General features: G+C 40.2%; 1 protein-coding gene across 1 annotated transcript in view; it reads right to left on the bottom strand.

The window, feature by feature from the left end:
- Positions 1 to 16,253, bottom strand: part of SLC39A10 (solute carrier family 39 member 10) — a 111,141-nt gene extending 94,888 nt beyond the window's left edge. The window contains exons 1-2 of the mRNA XM_007115955.4: positions 16,187 to 16,253; positions 9,784 to 9,884 (exon numbers count right to left, since the gene is read on the bottom strand). The gene's annotated coding sequence lies outside the window, so the exon portion shown is untranslated. The remainder of the gene's footprint in view (positions 1 to 9,783; positions 9,885 to 16,186) is intronic.
- Between the last annotated feature and the right edge of the window lie 477 nt (positions 16,254 to 16,730).

The following is a 16,730-nucleotide window of genomic DNA, read 5'->3' as shown; positions in this document are numbered from 1 at the left end:
CAGTTCAGAGGTGAAAAGATAGTGCTTACTGTGCATTTACTTGAACATGCTTAAGAGACTCTGAAAGGATTCACTAGACACTAATAATAGTTTGCACCTCTCTGGGGACATGGGTGGACAGAGGATGGGGGTAGGAAGAATTTTTTTATTGAAAAAAATTTTAATTTATTTTAAAACTCATGCAAATGCTACAGTTTTCTCTCTCTGAAATGTTATTTATCCTCGTTCCCCACCTCCACCTAGCCACGCTTCAGGCCTTAATCATTTCCTCCAAAAGACTTTCTTTCCTATCTGGAAAAGTTCAGATTCCCTCAAGTCCCGGTTGAACTCTTATGCTAGTTTTTGTAAATTATTTGTGGTTATCAGTCTCCCTCATTTGACTGTGAAGCTCCTAGAGGCAGAGAGGAAGTTGTCTGCTTTTGCATGTCTCACCATAGCTCAGGCTGCTTGGCACATCAGCTCATGAATGTTTGTTGAGTGAAGACATGAGTGTTCAGGGCACTGTGCAGGGGCCCTGCTTGGGAAACCACAGGGGAAGGTAAAAGTGGTGAGACAATGTCTGCCTTTAGGTAGTTTATCAACTAGGGAGGTTAAGATAAATACAAGTATAATTATAAGGCAGAATCCGGTCATTGCCTTAGGATAACAAATAAAGTTGTATGGGACTTAGAGCAAGGTGATTGCCAGAAGAATTTTTTTAATGTATTACATATCTGAAAAATGCAGTAATATTTGAAAGGGGGTTTTGAAAGACTGATGTGATTTCTTCAAGAAAGGATGGGGTATTTTTTTTTTTTTTTTTTTTTTTTTTTTTGGTATGCGGGCCTCTCACTGCTGTGGCCTCTCCCATTGCGGAGCGCAGGCTCCGGACGCGCAGGCTCAGCGGCCGTGGCTCACGGGCCCAGCCGCTCCGCAGCACGTGGGATCCTCCCACATCGGGGCATGAACTCGTGTCCCCTGCATCGTCAGGCGGACTCTCAACCACTGCGCCACCAGGGAAGCCCGGATGGGGTATTTTTAATGCAGAAAATCAAATGCCTACAGGAGCCAGGCAGGTGATGCGTGTAAGTGATGGAATGCCGAGTAGAAACTGATTAAAAACAAGATCTAGAAGTTCTTCAGCTTGGCTGTATACTAGCACAACCTGGGAGATTTTTAAAAATCCCCAGGATCAGGCCATAACTCAGGCCGATTCAATTAGAAACACGGGTGAGGAAGGGGACAAGAGTATAAAATGGAGGAGGAACCCAGGCAGCTACAGTTTTAAAAAACTGCCCAGGTAACAACAGTGTGGACCAGCTGCATTCTCATCACCTATGACTCATTAAAAATGCAGAACCCCAGGCCCCAACCCAGATTTACAGCATCAGAATCTGCACTGTGAAAATATCTCCAGTGAATCTTGTATACACTGTCAAGTTTGAGAAGTTCTGCTCTAGAGAACTTTGTCCTTTTCCAAGGGAGTGACCATTCATCAAGTAGTATCGGCATTTCCCAGAGGACACGCGTACCCACTAGTTGTAAACGTTCTAATTTTTCCAATTATACTGCTGGCAAGAACGCAAGTAATTGAAATTAGGTAGAACCCATCAAAAGGTGACTGGGTCCTCCCAATTTGCCAGAGAGGGAATGGTGAATTAGTGGAGTTTGTCTAAGGCTTAGACTGTTTTAAGGCAGAAGTTTTTCAATGCAGATTTTGGCTATTTACTTAAGTTTTCTTGAGCAGCTAAACCATCCCAGTCAACAATATCATGTGTGCAACAAAGTTCAATGTGCAACTCTGCTCTCATTTAGGTGGGCAGGGATTTTGGAGCACCACCAGCTCAGCAGCCCTCCCTCACGACTCCCGTAAGCAAAATTTAAAGGGTATGTTGAGGGCTTCCCTGGTGGCGCAGTGGTTAAGAATCCGCCTGCCAATGCAGGGGACACGGGTTCAAGCCCTGCTCTGGGAAGATCCCACATGCCGTGGAGCAAATAAGCCCATGCACCACAACTACTGAGCCTGCACTGTAGAGCCCGCGAGCCACAACTACTGAGCCCACGTGCCACAACTACTGAAGCCCATGTGCCTAGAGCCTATGCTCCGCAACAAGAGAAGCCACCGCAATGAGAAGCCCATGCACGGCAACGAAGAGTAGCCCCCGTTCGCCACAACTAGAGGACGCCAGTGCACAGCAACAAAAGACCCAACTCGGCCAAAAATAAATAAATAAATAGATAAATAAATAAAATTAAAAATAAATAAATAAATAATAAAGGGTATGTTGAAAATAAAGCTAGGAAGGTTTGGAGGGCTTGGAATGCTAGAGTAAAACTTATTTACTTAATTTGGACCATGCCAAGTCACAATATTTTCGAAGCCAGGGTTATAGCTGCAATACAAACAAAAGAGAAAACTCACTCCCTCGTGACCTGGTTAGAAATACAACTGGCACAAAAGAAAGAGTTGAAAACTTTTGTCCAGCAAATGCTTATAGAGCTCCTACTATGAATCAGGTGCTATTCCAAGTCCTTTAACTTCATTCCTTCAGTGGTAGTCTTAGTTAGCCAGCCTCCTGGAAAACTGATGTCACTGCTCCTAAAATGAATGATCTCAGAAGATAAAAGTGTGGATGAATCAGCGCAGCCCATGGCTCCAACTAGACACTGTCAGCAGCTCAGGAGCCTGTCTTTGAATATCAAGAACCACTGAGACTGGGGGGCCAAACACAGGGAAGGGGAGGAATTCAGAACAGGTAAAGATACACCTCAGAAAGCTTCTACTTTGCTACAGAGTCGGAGAACAGTTACAAAATTTTAAATGGCAATACTAGGACATGGCTTTCAGAGAATAGTATCAGCAACTCTTATGTTATTCTTTTTTTTTTAAGTTGTTGCACTGAGTAATGTTTTTATCTATCTCTGCTGAAATATTACATAAAAATCACTCTATGGATAAAGGTACAGATTAATTGCAAATGAAAAATCAGTCTAAAGTCTTAAACTATTGAACCTCCCCTACAACTAAAACATGCATATTTCTGAAACACACTAGGTATTTTTATAAACAATCTATAAGAGCAAAAATAAAAAACTTCACAAAATGAGTTTCTGTAAGAAGGTTTTTGATAGTTTTTTTAAAAAGAAATTTCTAAGCACTTTCAAAAGTTTAAATGCTCATAGAATATAATCACTGAGAAGAGCTGTACTATTTCTTTATTATTTTAGAGCATACATTTATTTTGTATTATTTTGATATAAAACTCACATTTGTCTGTAAGATGTGCAGGAGCATAGTAACAAAAGAAAAGAGAAACAATGTATCAGACAAGGCTTGCAGACAGAATGAAAAGGGGGGAAAATTCTCCTTTTGAGCTAAAAAGAAAGAAAAAAAATACTATAATCAAGGCGGAAGAAAGGCATCTCTGAAGAAGAAAAAAATATTTTCCCAGCAGTGAGCAGGGGTGCTGTCGGGGTGAGGTGGGGGAATAGAAGGGTATCGGGTGAGAAACCATACTTCTCAAGGCCCCTGTGAACAGAACTTCGATTTATAGAACAAATCAATCCACTTACAGGACGTGCTTAACTTCACCTGTTGGGAGGTAAGTTCAGTTTCTTTCTCCTTTGAATGAATGGGGAAGGCTTTCGGTTCGCCCTCGGACTCACACCACAGGAATGTGTGCTATCTGCAGGGTTGTTTTGAAACCCATCGCACTTAAAGGAGCTGTATCAACAGGTTTCTCCTCCATAACACTGAGCCAATTGTAAATGTTGAATGCGAACCTTGAACAAGCTAAACACTATCACAGGAATTTAAAACCAGCTCTCGCTAGATTTTTTTCTTAATAGAATCACAATTTATATTTTTATCACTTCAGCCTTTCTGAGCCCAGAACTACAGAGCTAACAAAGGGCTAGTTGGCCTTGGAATGTTGGTTAGGACAGAGAACTCTTTCCCAGATGGAGCTGCTAAATGTGGTTTTTAAAGAAGACACAGCAGGCTCAAAAATGTCCTTCCAAGCAATGTAACAAATAATGAGCCTTTTATATACGTATCTAATGCAGTTCTATGGCCACCGCCTTTAACACAAATACTTAACCTTTTCTCTCTCAACTTTGACCTATATACTTTCCATTCTGTCTTTAAATAAAACTGTTTCCAGCATGAGTGGTGAGGCAAAACACTCAAAAGAAGCTCCACTCACACAGCCCTAAATGCTGGGGGTAAATGTCATAGGCAAATTCTAATCACATTTAAAATTTTTACCCATGATTGCTAAAACCCTGAGATTGACAAATTTTGTTTGTTTGTTTTTAGATTAACACTTCTTGGTTAAAGAATTGATGTCCAGAATTCGGCTTGCCATGTTTGCACAGCCATTTGTCACTATTTTCATATCATTTGCAATTTATTCTACCGTACCAAGTGGCTTCTCTTAGGAGTTTCTATGGCTTGATATAATTTGATTTCTCAGGCAATCTCTCAATCTTCATTTGGCATGAACTTAATTGAAAATGACTATAATCTGACTTCAAACACTGAGGGATGATGTTACAAAGAAAATCTATATTTCCCCGTAACTAAACAAGAACACAATTAAAAATAAGCCAACATTCCCAAAATGAACACACAATTAAAAACTATCCTTAATCTTAATGATAGAAAGGAAAATCTCTGTAATAAGAAAAAACTGTTGAAAATTAATTTGCTACTTACCATGCACTGATTATTTTAATTGACCAGTTTCTAAGATGATCTATATATAAAAGTTGAAAAGGGATGGTGTTTAGGTAATTGTCTAGATAACTTATTAATGTAGTAGGTTCTAGGGCTCAAAGGAAAAGTTGAATGTCTGATGACTTTTCACATTTGAGGGAGCAAATGAAGTAACAACAAAAGCAGAAAAATCTAGGGGAAGTGGAATAAGGAATCAAAAGATAAAGAGTCAGCAATGGAGCGTCAGAAAGCAGTGAATAGTTAAAACTGCATTTCACTGTTTTCCTCAGTCTCTCTGGGATTTGTTCAACTGTTTGGACTCTTCATGAAGTTTAAAAAAACAAAAACCTTTTAGGAAAAATACTCAAAAGTCAACCAACCTTCCTAGTGAACTTGGCTCTGGAACTTGCACTTGACACTATGACTTTATCACATCTTAAAGGGATATGTCAAAGCTCTTTAAGTAATTTCCAGAGGGCATGGATTATTTCCAAAAGTGAGGTAAAGAAGTCTGTAATCATGTAAGCGTTACTTATTTAACCATTGCAAAAAATTATGAGTTTGTTTTTTACTAACATGCCTACACATTTCCCTCCTCTTCCCTTCCTTCCCCCTTCCTTTCTTTCCTTTTCTTTCTTTCTTTCTTTTCCCTTTCTTTCTCTTTCTTCCTCCCTTCCTTCCTTCCTCCCTCCCTTTTTCTTTCTTTCTTTCTTTCTTTCTTTCTCTCTCTCTCTCTCTCTCTCTCTCTCTCTCTCCCCCCCTCCCTCCCTCTCTCTCTCTCTCTCTCTCTCTCCTTCCTCCCTTCCTTCCTTCCTTCCTTCCTTGTACCAAAGTAATCTGAAGAATGAACCTGGAGCAAGATTAACTGGTGCATGTAAATCCTCTCCACAATTCTACTCATCACAATCCTACAGAGAAGGGGCCTGGAGAAAATTAAGAATCCACAGCGGAGATGTTCAAGGCAGCGTTACTAAAAACAGCCAAATAATGGAAACAACACAAATATTCATCAACAGGGAAAGATACATTGTTGTATATTCACACAATGGAATACTATAAAACAAAAGAAAAAATTATTGATATATGGAACAGTATGAATGAATATCATTGACTTAATTTTGCTCAAAATAAACCATATGCCAAAAAAGTACACAGTTATGGTTTCATTTATAGGAAGTTCAAAATCAGGCAAAATTTAGACGTCAGAAGACTGTTTACCATGGAGGGGTTAATTGAATGGGAAGTGACACCAGGGAGCGTTCCATGAGTGCTAAAAATATCCTAAGATCTTGTTCTGGTTGAAGTGTAGCAATATATAAAAATTCACTGAGCTATCTGTATGTTAAGATTTGTGCACTTTATGTATGTTATTTTGCAATTTAAATTTTCTTAAATGAAATTAAAAGAAAATTCACAGTGGAGGAAGAAAAAACAAGCTAGGAAGCCTCCACCAAAATACCAATAGATTCAACAAAAATGAAAGAGATGGTCCCACTTTTAAAAATACAGGAAAATAACCCTTCACCCAGGGTTTTCTTTTTTTACCGTTCCCTAAATCATTAGGCATGGAAGGTGGAAAGAGGAGAATTAAAGAATGACAAAGTCTCCCCCGCTAGACTAGTAGGGTTTGAGGACTTCAGTTAAGTTTCAGAATTTCTCGATTAGGGACACCCTTCTGTCTCCCCAATCATTGTAGGAAGTACCCTGATTCTCTTTTGAGGGAGATTGTTTCAAAGAGTGACCAGTAGGACAAAGAGGAAACCGGCTATCTGGGTTTCAGGTAGAGAATTAAAGTTTGGCCTCAAGTTTACTTTCTTTATGGTTCAACTCGATTAAACAGAATGGGAAAAGGAGGGAGGGCTATGGGCAAAGAGCTGTCTAGGAATGAAAGGACTTCCCTTTGTGTTCTCTCTGTGAAAAACTACACAATGGATCTGGTAAATTGGGAGCAGAAGGGTGAGAAGTCCCAATATTTATTTCTAGTCAAATTCTATTGATATAATTTATGTGCCCTTTCTTTTTTTTTTTTTTTTTTTTTTTTTTCTAAATAGAACACTGGCAGAATAAATCTGTATCTCCTTCACCACTTTTCTCCAGGTTTTTTTAGAAACACGATGAATCCTTTTCTCCTGTTCTTCTCCCTAGGGACACTCCCAGCCCTGGCAGATCATTTCTAACAGCGGAGGCTATGACTGGTGATGAATGTGTAAGGGTTGTGGCTGGGCTTTTGAGCTTCACGCTTTGGCATTCCTATGTGCTCTTTGAATTTTAAACAACTAGATTGCGCCTCATTCACCTCCCAAAGTACTCCAATTACAACCTGGTTGCGTTTATGAAATTATTTTAAAATCCTAGACCAAAATTAATGGAGGAAATTATGGACAATGCTAAAGCTGAGCATTTCATTTAAAGAACATATATGGGGGCGGGGGAGGCTAAAACTGTAGGGCTTATCTACGTGATCGGTGTTTTATATGCATTATCACACTTAACCCTCTTGACACCTCTGTAAGCTAAAAATCAGCACCCACATTTTATAAGTGGAAATCTCAGCCTCCAAGGAACAAAAGTCTTAAGTGTACACAGCCAGGGTTCAAGCCCAGGTCCATCTGACTTCAAAACCCTTTTCTCTCCTAACTGCTCAGGCAAGGCACCTACTCAGTACACGCAGAGCTTATTAATCTTTCATCCTATGAAAAGAACATAAATTGTAAATTAAATTAGCTAAAATAGACGGTAATGTCTTTGAGGGCAAAGGCTGATGACTCATCTTTTCTGTGGCATAGAATAATACCTCGATGTGTTAGGTGAATACTTCTAAATAGGCGCACATGAGACAGAGATTGATTTTCTTTAAGTTATGAACACACACAACACACTTTCTCAAAGTATGTGTAAGCATCTACAAAATTGTCATTATGGATTCAAATACCTGCAGAAAAAAATAAAATTTACTCATTTAAGTAAAAAGTGAAGTTAGTACAAAGGTCGGTTAAATGCCAAATAAGATAACCAAAAGAATTTAAAAACTTAGATACTGAATTACATTTGCTGGTCTTCTAAGCTTTAAAGCCACATTGGCTAATATTTCTGTTATACCAGGAATAATAAGCAAGCACAAAGCCTTTCAAGGTATAACTGACCCTAAACGTTGAATCACTTCAAATAAAGGAACATGCAAATACATGATGTTCTGCTCATACAAGATGGAAACTAAATGAGCAGACTAGAATCCAATGATTAGTAAAATTTCACTCTGATGACCAGTTCTTTACACCAAAGAACTCAAAAGCTGACTGAATACTTTTTCTTTACAGGACTTTTCTCCCCCATTTCATTTTAGTTTGTCTCTGTGGAAGAAAAGCACTGAACAAGATTTAAATTCTTAATGCCTTATTCATTCTGAAACTTATAGTCTGAAATTAGTTTATTTACTTTCAAATTAAGTCAGAATTTGTTATTGAAAGAATTGTACCTGGGTCTTTAGTTGCAGTATTGCTAAAGATTCTTTGCAGTCAAAGACATGCAGAATTCCAAGATGGTGTGCTTTGTTATTTACTTTTTACTAGTAGGAGTCTCAGTTTGCTGAATGTAGAGTAAATAAGAATTTGAAATTATATCATAGAATAAAAGGACTTCTTTCAATATTGGAGACTCATTTGTCTGTCAGGTAGAATCATCCAGGTTTTCAGGTTTGTGATTGCTGAGTTTTGCTTCAGAATTCTCTAGGATAAATTTGCTTGTCAGCCTTAACCCACTTTTAAGTAATCATTTAACCTCCATTAACTATAAATATGTGTGGTTAGGTCCATTTCTGAGATTATAAGAAACAAATCAGTATTTTTTTCTTTCTAGATTTTGTCTTCCTGATTTTTTTCATGTTAGTTATTACAGTAAGCAGACATTCCTGAAATTTTAATAATGTATACCTATGCAGTGTAAATGTTTTCTTCATTATTCCAAAATGTTTACTCTCACTGTTTACTTTTGTGGTTCTCCACAACTTTTAGCATAGTCATTACCTGTCAAAAAGAATGTCTATAGAGAACAGACTTGTGGTTGCCAAGGGGAAGGGGGCATGAGGGGGATGCACTGGGGAGTTTGGGGTTAGCAGATGCAAACTATTATATATAGGATGGCTAAACAACAAAGTCCTACTGTATAGCACAAGGAACTGTATCCAATATCCTGTGATAAACCATAATGGAAAAGAATACGAAAAAAGAATGTGTATATATATATATGTATAACTGAATCACTTTGCTATACAGCAGAAATTAACACAACATCGTAAATCAACTATACTTCAATTTTAAAAAAAGAATGTCTATATTAGTTTTTTTGGACCAAATACCTCTCTTCAATCACTTCGGATTATTTCTGAGAATCTTCAACTGACTCCTGCGTAAAAAAAAATATCCCCTGGGGCTTCCCTGGTGGCGCAGTGGTTGAGAGTCCGCGTGCCGATGCAGGGGACACGGGTTCGTGCCCCGGTCCGGGAAGATCCCACATGCCGCGGAGCGGCTGGGCCCGTGAGCCATGGCCGCTGAGCCTGCGCGTCCGGAGCCTGTGCTCCGCAACGGGAGAGGCCACAACAGTGAGAGGCCCGCGTACCGCCAAAAAAAAAAAAAAAAAAAAATCCCCTGTCCACATTATGGTTCTTTAATCTGTCTTTGCACATAAATCTCCTTCCTATTCCTACTTCTCCGTTTTTAATGCTTTCCATAGTCTCGGCATGTCTTGACTTTAATTCACATTTTCTTCCCTATTCCTTTGTATGAATTTACATGTTTCTTCATTTTAATTGGCAGCCACTTTATTGTATTTTAAAGTCTTTAAAGTTTAAACTTTTGGTCCCCATTGAGTCCCCTAGTGACGCCAATTCATTAATATGCCAAAGGTTTATAGCGCAGCACACTCCCTGAATGTGACACTTCTGGTGCATGTGGGCTGGGGGAGGGGCGTACCGAAGACAGTGTTACCCAAAAATGAAATATTAAAATAAATGTTCAACTTTTTAGCCGACAGCATATACTTTGCTAAGTAACTATATCATTTTTAAAAATTGGTAAATAAATGAAACTTACCCTTTCAAGAAGATTTCAGTGGATGATTTAGGATGTTTACCTCTTTATTTCAGCTCGATCCAATTCAGGTAAGAGTTATAGGGTCCGGTTGGGTCCAGAGCCTGTGGAGACCACAAAAGGAAGGATAAAGGAAGGCCCTCCCCCTCAATTTACATTCATTTAGATCAGCTGGAGAACTACGGTTTTCAAATCCTAAGCTTTATATGTGTTTCCTTGAAGAGTGAGTAGTAACTGTTCCCCCTTTTAAAGCTTCAGGTCGTTCTTTAACTATTCTTTTTATGTTGTATAACCCTCAGGGGTTCATATCCGACTTTCATATTTAATGTACTTTAATTCAGCCTTGTAATGATCTGAGTACGCATTCATGAGCTCATCTTCCCCTTAGGACTTACCCCAGGTAGCAGAGACTAAATTGACATTCTTTACTACTTCCTGGCAAGTGCAAGTCTGACTTCATGAATACCTTTATTTCTGCACTTGCGTCTAAAAGTTTCGGAGAGAGTGTGATTAACTGATTAAATAAATGAAACAAGGTCTTCTGGGCGGATCCTTTTATAACACCATGACTGTACTAAACTGGTAACACACATATCCTGGCTTTTCTGCTTTACTTGCTCCCCCTCCTTTTTTATTCCTGTGAATGATTCTTTGAAATCTCAAAAGGTTTGTATCACTTTCTCATAGCGTGAATTATGCCCTTACCTTCACTATATTTTGTGGATGGTTTGTCTACATTATTGGCCCTCAGCCAAATAATACATTTTGCATTTGAAGAGAAAGAATTTTCCCTTGCATTGATCTCTTCTTTTGGTGAGGGAAGTGGGGCTGGAAGGGAGAAGCATGAGTGGGAGAGAAGTAATGCCCCAAACAGAAACCAGTGACCCTTGATACAGTCCTGCCTGCTGCCTTCGAGGAGGTCATGGTCTGGAGGAATTCTTAATTGAAATGATATTGTACACCAATTCCTAGCACCAGCTCTACCATACTCTCCTCCCACACCCACACCCACACCCACACCCTCACCAGCTGCAATCTCCTCTCTCGTTTACATAATCGTTCTACTCTATAACATAGTCATATCTGTACTGTCTCATCTCCCCATTAAGATTCTACTACTCTTTATGCTCTCTGCCTATAGCGCATAGCCTGGTCCTAGGCTTGTGATAAATGTTTCCTGAACTGAAATAAATTGCTTGGTCTTGCTCAGGATCATGTAGAAAACATTTATCTCCAATGACATCTTCATCTTGACTGCACACAATTAAGGTATAGTGACCAAAAACAACCTAAAGAAGAGTAGCATGGTTGACTTCAAATTGCAGCGTAAGAAATTTTAATGTTTTTTTTCCTGAAAGAGCTCTATTTTTTTTCCCATTTTTTTCCTAAAAGATGAACCATTCTTAATGTTTGGTGAGGTAGGCCTCAAGGTGCAGACAGGAGTGTTTTTGCGATTTTAAATACTTTCTGCCTAGCATGGATAATAACCAAGGGGAATTAAAAAACATGAAGTATGGGAATTCCCTGACAGTCCAGTGGTTAGGACTCTGTGCTTTCACTGCCATGGGCCAGGGGAACTAAGATCCCGCAAGCTGCATGCAAGGCAGCCAAAAAAAAAAAAAAAATATTAAGTACAACTTTACAAAACATTTACAAAATAAAATGCAGCTTAAACTTAAGTTTGTCTTCAGCCATATCTTTGTAGTACACAAGGTTGTAAATAATTTGGTGAATCACTGGATTATATGTCTCCATGTTACCCCATATTCAGACCTGGAAAAGTCACAGACTGAGTTGCCTGAATTTTCTCATTTGCTGGGGCCAGGGAGGCAGAGAAGGAGGAGGGGAATGGATTACCCCTCAGTGGTCCTCTGTCCCCTACCCTGTGCCTGTGTTCTCTCACGTTTAAGCTAAGCTACCAAACCATCACCAGGACACAGAGGAATCGAAGCTCAGGTCCTGTGGGTAGGAGGTCCGTGTGTCAGATTGGTTAATGAAGGGAAGCTGGGTATTACGATTTGAAACAGAAGATCAAAATATTCCATTATATCTGAGTTTTGTTTTAAATAATCACAGTTAGATTTTTAACCTCTTGGTGTCGACTGACTTACCTTTACTTCTTCCCTGTCACCTAGGCCTTCACACATGTTTGAATAAATAATGAATTTTAAAAGTTATAGTGCAATCTGCATATATTGAAATGTTATACAGTAAGTCCCCTGCATACAAACCTTCAAGTTGCGAACTTTCAAAGATGCGAACGTCCATTCACACGTCCAATCATGTAAGTTAGTTCACGTGTCTGGCATACATTGTTACGTGCATGCATCCTCTACAAGTAGTTGTGCTTTTTTGTACTTTTCTGTACAGTACTGTACAGAGTACAGTATCTTTATTTCAAGCTAGATCTGCAAGAGGACTACTTCATTGAACTCCTTGCTGTGCAACACGAGGAGGTTACTAATGAAGACCTGATGGAATTGGAGGCCCAGAGAAAGGACGAGAGAGACAAGAGGAAGAAGTTAACTGAAGAGCTGAAGAGATTCACAACGCAGGAAATGGCAAAGGGATTTTTCTTTACCTGAGGAGGCACTGTTAGTTTTTGAGGCACGTGACCCTAAAGTAGACCGGTACAGAAAGGTTGCAGCAGCTGTTCAGAATGCAATCCAGGACTTCCCTGGCAGTCCAGTGGTTAAGTCTCCGTGCTTCCGATGCAAGGGGCGTGGGTTCAATCCCTGGTTGAGGAACTAAGAACCCACATGTTGCGCAGCCAAAAAATTAAAAAAAAAAAAAGAATCTAAAAAAAGAATCTCATCTATGATGAGAAAAAAAGAGCTACTACCCAGATATCACTGGATCATTTTTTCAAGAGCATAGATAGAATTGAATCCAGCAAGGAACCAGAACCTGTGCCATTGACGTCAGGCGTGAGTGAAATTGCAGCTTGCCCTCCGTCTTCTATTGCTGACGATCCTTCAGCTCTACCATCCCCCACCTCCTCCCCCTCCTCCAGCCAGTAACTCTTCTTGCCTGTTCACTCGATGCCAGCCCCTATATGCCAGCTGTTGTGCTGTACTACTGTACTTTTCAAGGTACTGTACTGTGAGATTAAAATGTTTTCTTTATTTTTTGTGTTTGTTTTTTATGTATTATTTGTGTGAAAAGTATTATAAACCTATTACAGTACAGTACTATATAGCTAATTGCATTAGTTGGGTACCTAGGCTAACTTTGTTGGACTTAACGAACAAATTGGACTTACAAACGTGCTCTTGGAACAGAACTTGTTTGTATGTAGGGGACTTACTGTATATATCTTAAATAATTATCATAATGTTCTACCCGGCAAGTAAATATGAAGCACAGATACGTATGAAATTGGTTGTGAAAAACTTTTTGATAATTTGGAATGAGAAAATTTAGTAAACATTTCTGACATTAGGCTCAAGGAGGAGTTGCCTATGCCCTACGGGAGTGGTTGACATTTCCAGACTACCAAGGGCCCTGGGCCACCACAGCAGCAGTTTCAACACTGAGAGGGAAGGAAGGTTGCAATTTTAAGGGATCATTAAAATTTTAGGAAAAACATCTGACCAGACACTGAGCATTGTTTGTTGTTAAACTATATAACCACACCCCTCGTGCCTTGCTGAGGGTGAGAAAACCTTGCATCTGGATACCACGTGGTAGATAGCTCCCCCCATAGTGTGGTGAGTAAGCACCAACAAGGAAGCAAAACAAGATAATGGCCTTGGAGGCTGTGATTTTGCTAGATTAGGACACAGGCAGAACTGGAAATCCTCTACTGTCTGGAAAGACCAAATGTAGACTGGGCCATTAGACCCAGGCTAAGAGAGTTTGTAATACATCCTTGCATTTTGCATTTCTTGCTCCATCTCACTGTGTTCAAGATAAAAGCATGTTTAATAATGTTTAAGAGTTTGATAATTGGGGTCGGATAGACCTGGGTTCGACTCCTGATATTGTCATTTATTATGTTAATTATGTAGCCACCACCACCTTCCCAACATCCACGTCTCAGTTTACTTATGTGTAAAATGGAATAATAATTATACCGTCTTCATAAGGTACTTGTTGTGCAAGTCAGATGATATAATATATGTAAATAAAGCAATTAGCACAGTGCCTGGCATTCTCAGCGGATGTCAGCTAAAAACAAACAATGAAACATCAGCTGCTCAGCATCTCTTACCTGTAAAAAGGTAGCAGAGTCAAGAAAAGCCCCTGTAGTACGGGATATCCGATAGATTGTATCCCTCTGATCAAGAGCTGCTGTTCATGCAAATGAGCTATCACCTCACACCAGTCAGAGTGGCCATCATCCAAAAAAAATCTACAAACACGGGCTTCCCTGCTGGCGCAGTGGTTGAGAATCCGCCTGCCAATGCAGGGGACACAGGTTCGTGCCCCGGTCCAGGAAGATCCCACATGCCGCAGAGCGGCTGGGCCCGTGAGCAATGGCCGCTGAGCCTGCGCGTCCGGAGCCTGTGCTCCGCAACGGGAGAGCCCACAACAGTGAGAGGCCCGCGTACCACACACACACACACAAAATCTACAAACAATAAATGCTGGAGAGTGTGTGGAGAAAAGGGAACCCGCTTGCACTGTTAGTGGGAATGTAAATTGATACAGCCACTATGGAGAACAGTATGGAAGTTCCTTAAAAAATTAAAAATAGAACTATCATACGACCCAGCAATCCCACTACTGTACATATACCCTGAGAAAACCATAATTCAAAACGAGTCATGTACCACAATGTTCATTGCAGCTCTATTTACAATAGCCAGGACATGGAAGCAACCTAAGTGTCCATCGACAGATGAATGGATAAAGAAGATGAGGTGCATATATACAATGGAATATTACTCAGCCATAAAAAGAAACGAAATTGAGTTATTTGTAGTGAGGTGGATGGACCTAGACTCTGTCACACAGAGTGAAGTCAGAAAGAGGAAAAGAAATCCTGTATGCTAACACATATATATGGAATCTAAAAAAAAAAAAAAAGGTCCGGAAGAACTTAGGGGCAGGACGCGAATAAAGACACAGACCTACTAGAGAATGGACTTGAGGACATGGGGAGGGGGAAGGGTAAGCTGGGGCAAAGTGAGAGAGTGGCACGGACATATATACACTAAAGGTTATGAAGAACCTAGGGGCAGGACGGGAATAAAGACGCAGACCTACTAGAGAATGGACTTGAGGACATGGGGAGGGGGAAGGGTAAGCTGGGACAAAATGAGAGAGTGGCATGGACGTCTATACACTACCAAATGTAAAACAGATAGCTAGTGGGAAGCAGCCGCATAGCACAGGGAGATCAGCTCAGTGCTCTGTGACCACCAGAGGGGTGGGATAGGGAGGGTGGGAGGGAGGGAGACACAAGAGGGAAGAGATATGGGGATATATGTATATGTATAGCTGATTCACTTTGTTATAAAGCAGAAACTAACACACCATTGTAAAGCAATTATATGCCAATAAAGATGTTTTTAAAAATCTGAATAAACAAATCTGCACAAGAGAATAAAAAATAAAACAGTTTTGGTGTTAAAAAAAAAAGAGCTGCTGTTCACTCTCTGTCCTCTTGTTCTTTTAGATCACCTTCATACCTCCCATCTTTGCCACTGTCAGAGGTTGCCAAAGACATTTCTTCATTCGAGGAGTATTTATTAAATGCCAACTCTGTGTCAAGTAGTAGCTTTGTGTTGGGGGTATATTTGTGAACACCTCATGGAGAGAGTTGAAAACATAGGTAATAAGACAAACACACAAATCCAGTAACTGTCACTTATAAGAAGAAAAAACATGAGACTCTACTTTAGATGTGTTAATAGAGGAAGACCTCTCTGAGGAAGGGAAATTTAAGCTAAAAGGCCAAAGAAAGAGCAGACATGGTTTCCACACATTATGGCCTTTCTCTGAGGCGCTTGTGATAATTGCCAGACTTACCTGTCCTGTAACTTCCCTGTAATTGCTGACTATCACAATTCAGAGATGATCTCAAGAGACATCCAGGACAGACTATTTCCTGCCAAGAATGACCCTATGGTAATGGTCATAGATGTAACTACAGGGCAGCCACATACACACTTGTGCGGGCTGTTACTACATAAGGACACTAGGCAAGCAGAGTGCCCTGCACAGGGCTGCATTCACCTGCCTTTTAGGAAGGGGTGCCTTTTCCACTTAAAGCCAGAACGAATCAGTGGCCCTGTGCAGCCTCAAAATGAAAGCACACTCAAAAGTGAAAGGTTTTTCAAAAGCAGGCTGGCACTAGGGACTCAAGGTACCATCCCAGAACGTCCCAACTGAATTCCTAAGTATAGGTGACAAAGAGGACCCATATTACTATAGACTTGCACCATGATTTATAACTCACTTTTCAGAGGAAGCATGTATTTCCTCCTCTTGACATCAGAGGGATCAGGGTCCGTGCTGGCTTTCTAGCTGAGTGGAGCACTGGGTGTCGTGGCAGCCTGGGGAATGGTAGCTTGGGCCCCTGTTGCCTAAGTCCCCGCAGAACCCACTTCCTCCTCAGTGGGGCAGTGTCGGTCCCCAGAGCTGTGACTAATGGCCTCCCTCTCAGGCTCTCAGAGGAGAGCAATTCTTTTTGGATTTGGAATAATTCTCCTTCATACCAGAGCAGAATCTTTCTTCCTGACTACCTAAAAAAACAAGCCACAAAGAATCCCTTTTGGGTTGTAGTAACCTGTGGGAGTAATAAAAAAGAAATAGTGAGGGGGAAAGTGTAGGAGACCACGAGCTAAATACAAGAGAATGTCAAGTTAATGTTTGCACACTTACAGCAGAATCTAGTTAAACTCTTTCAGGGAGGTAGAGGAAAGTTTTACAAAGAATTGTGTTAAATTAGTTTCAACAGGTTTAACCAAAAAAAGAAAAAAGAAAAACCCACACATAGTATT

This window comes from Physeter macrocephalus, chromosome 2 (genome assembly GCF_002837175.3).
Source record: "Physeter macrocephalus isolate SW-GA chromosome 2, ASM283717v5, whole genome shotgun sequence".
Classification (NCBI taxonomy): Eukaryota; Metazoa; Chordata; class Mammalia; order Artiodactyla; family Physeteridae; genus Physeter; species Physeter macrocephalus.
This window is presented reverse-complemented; position numbering and strand designations above follow the sequence as displayed.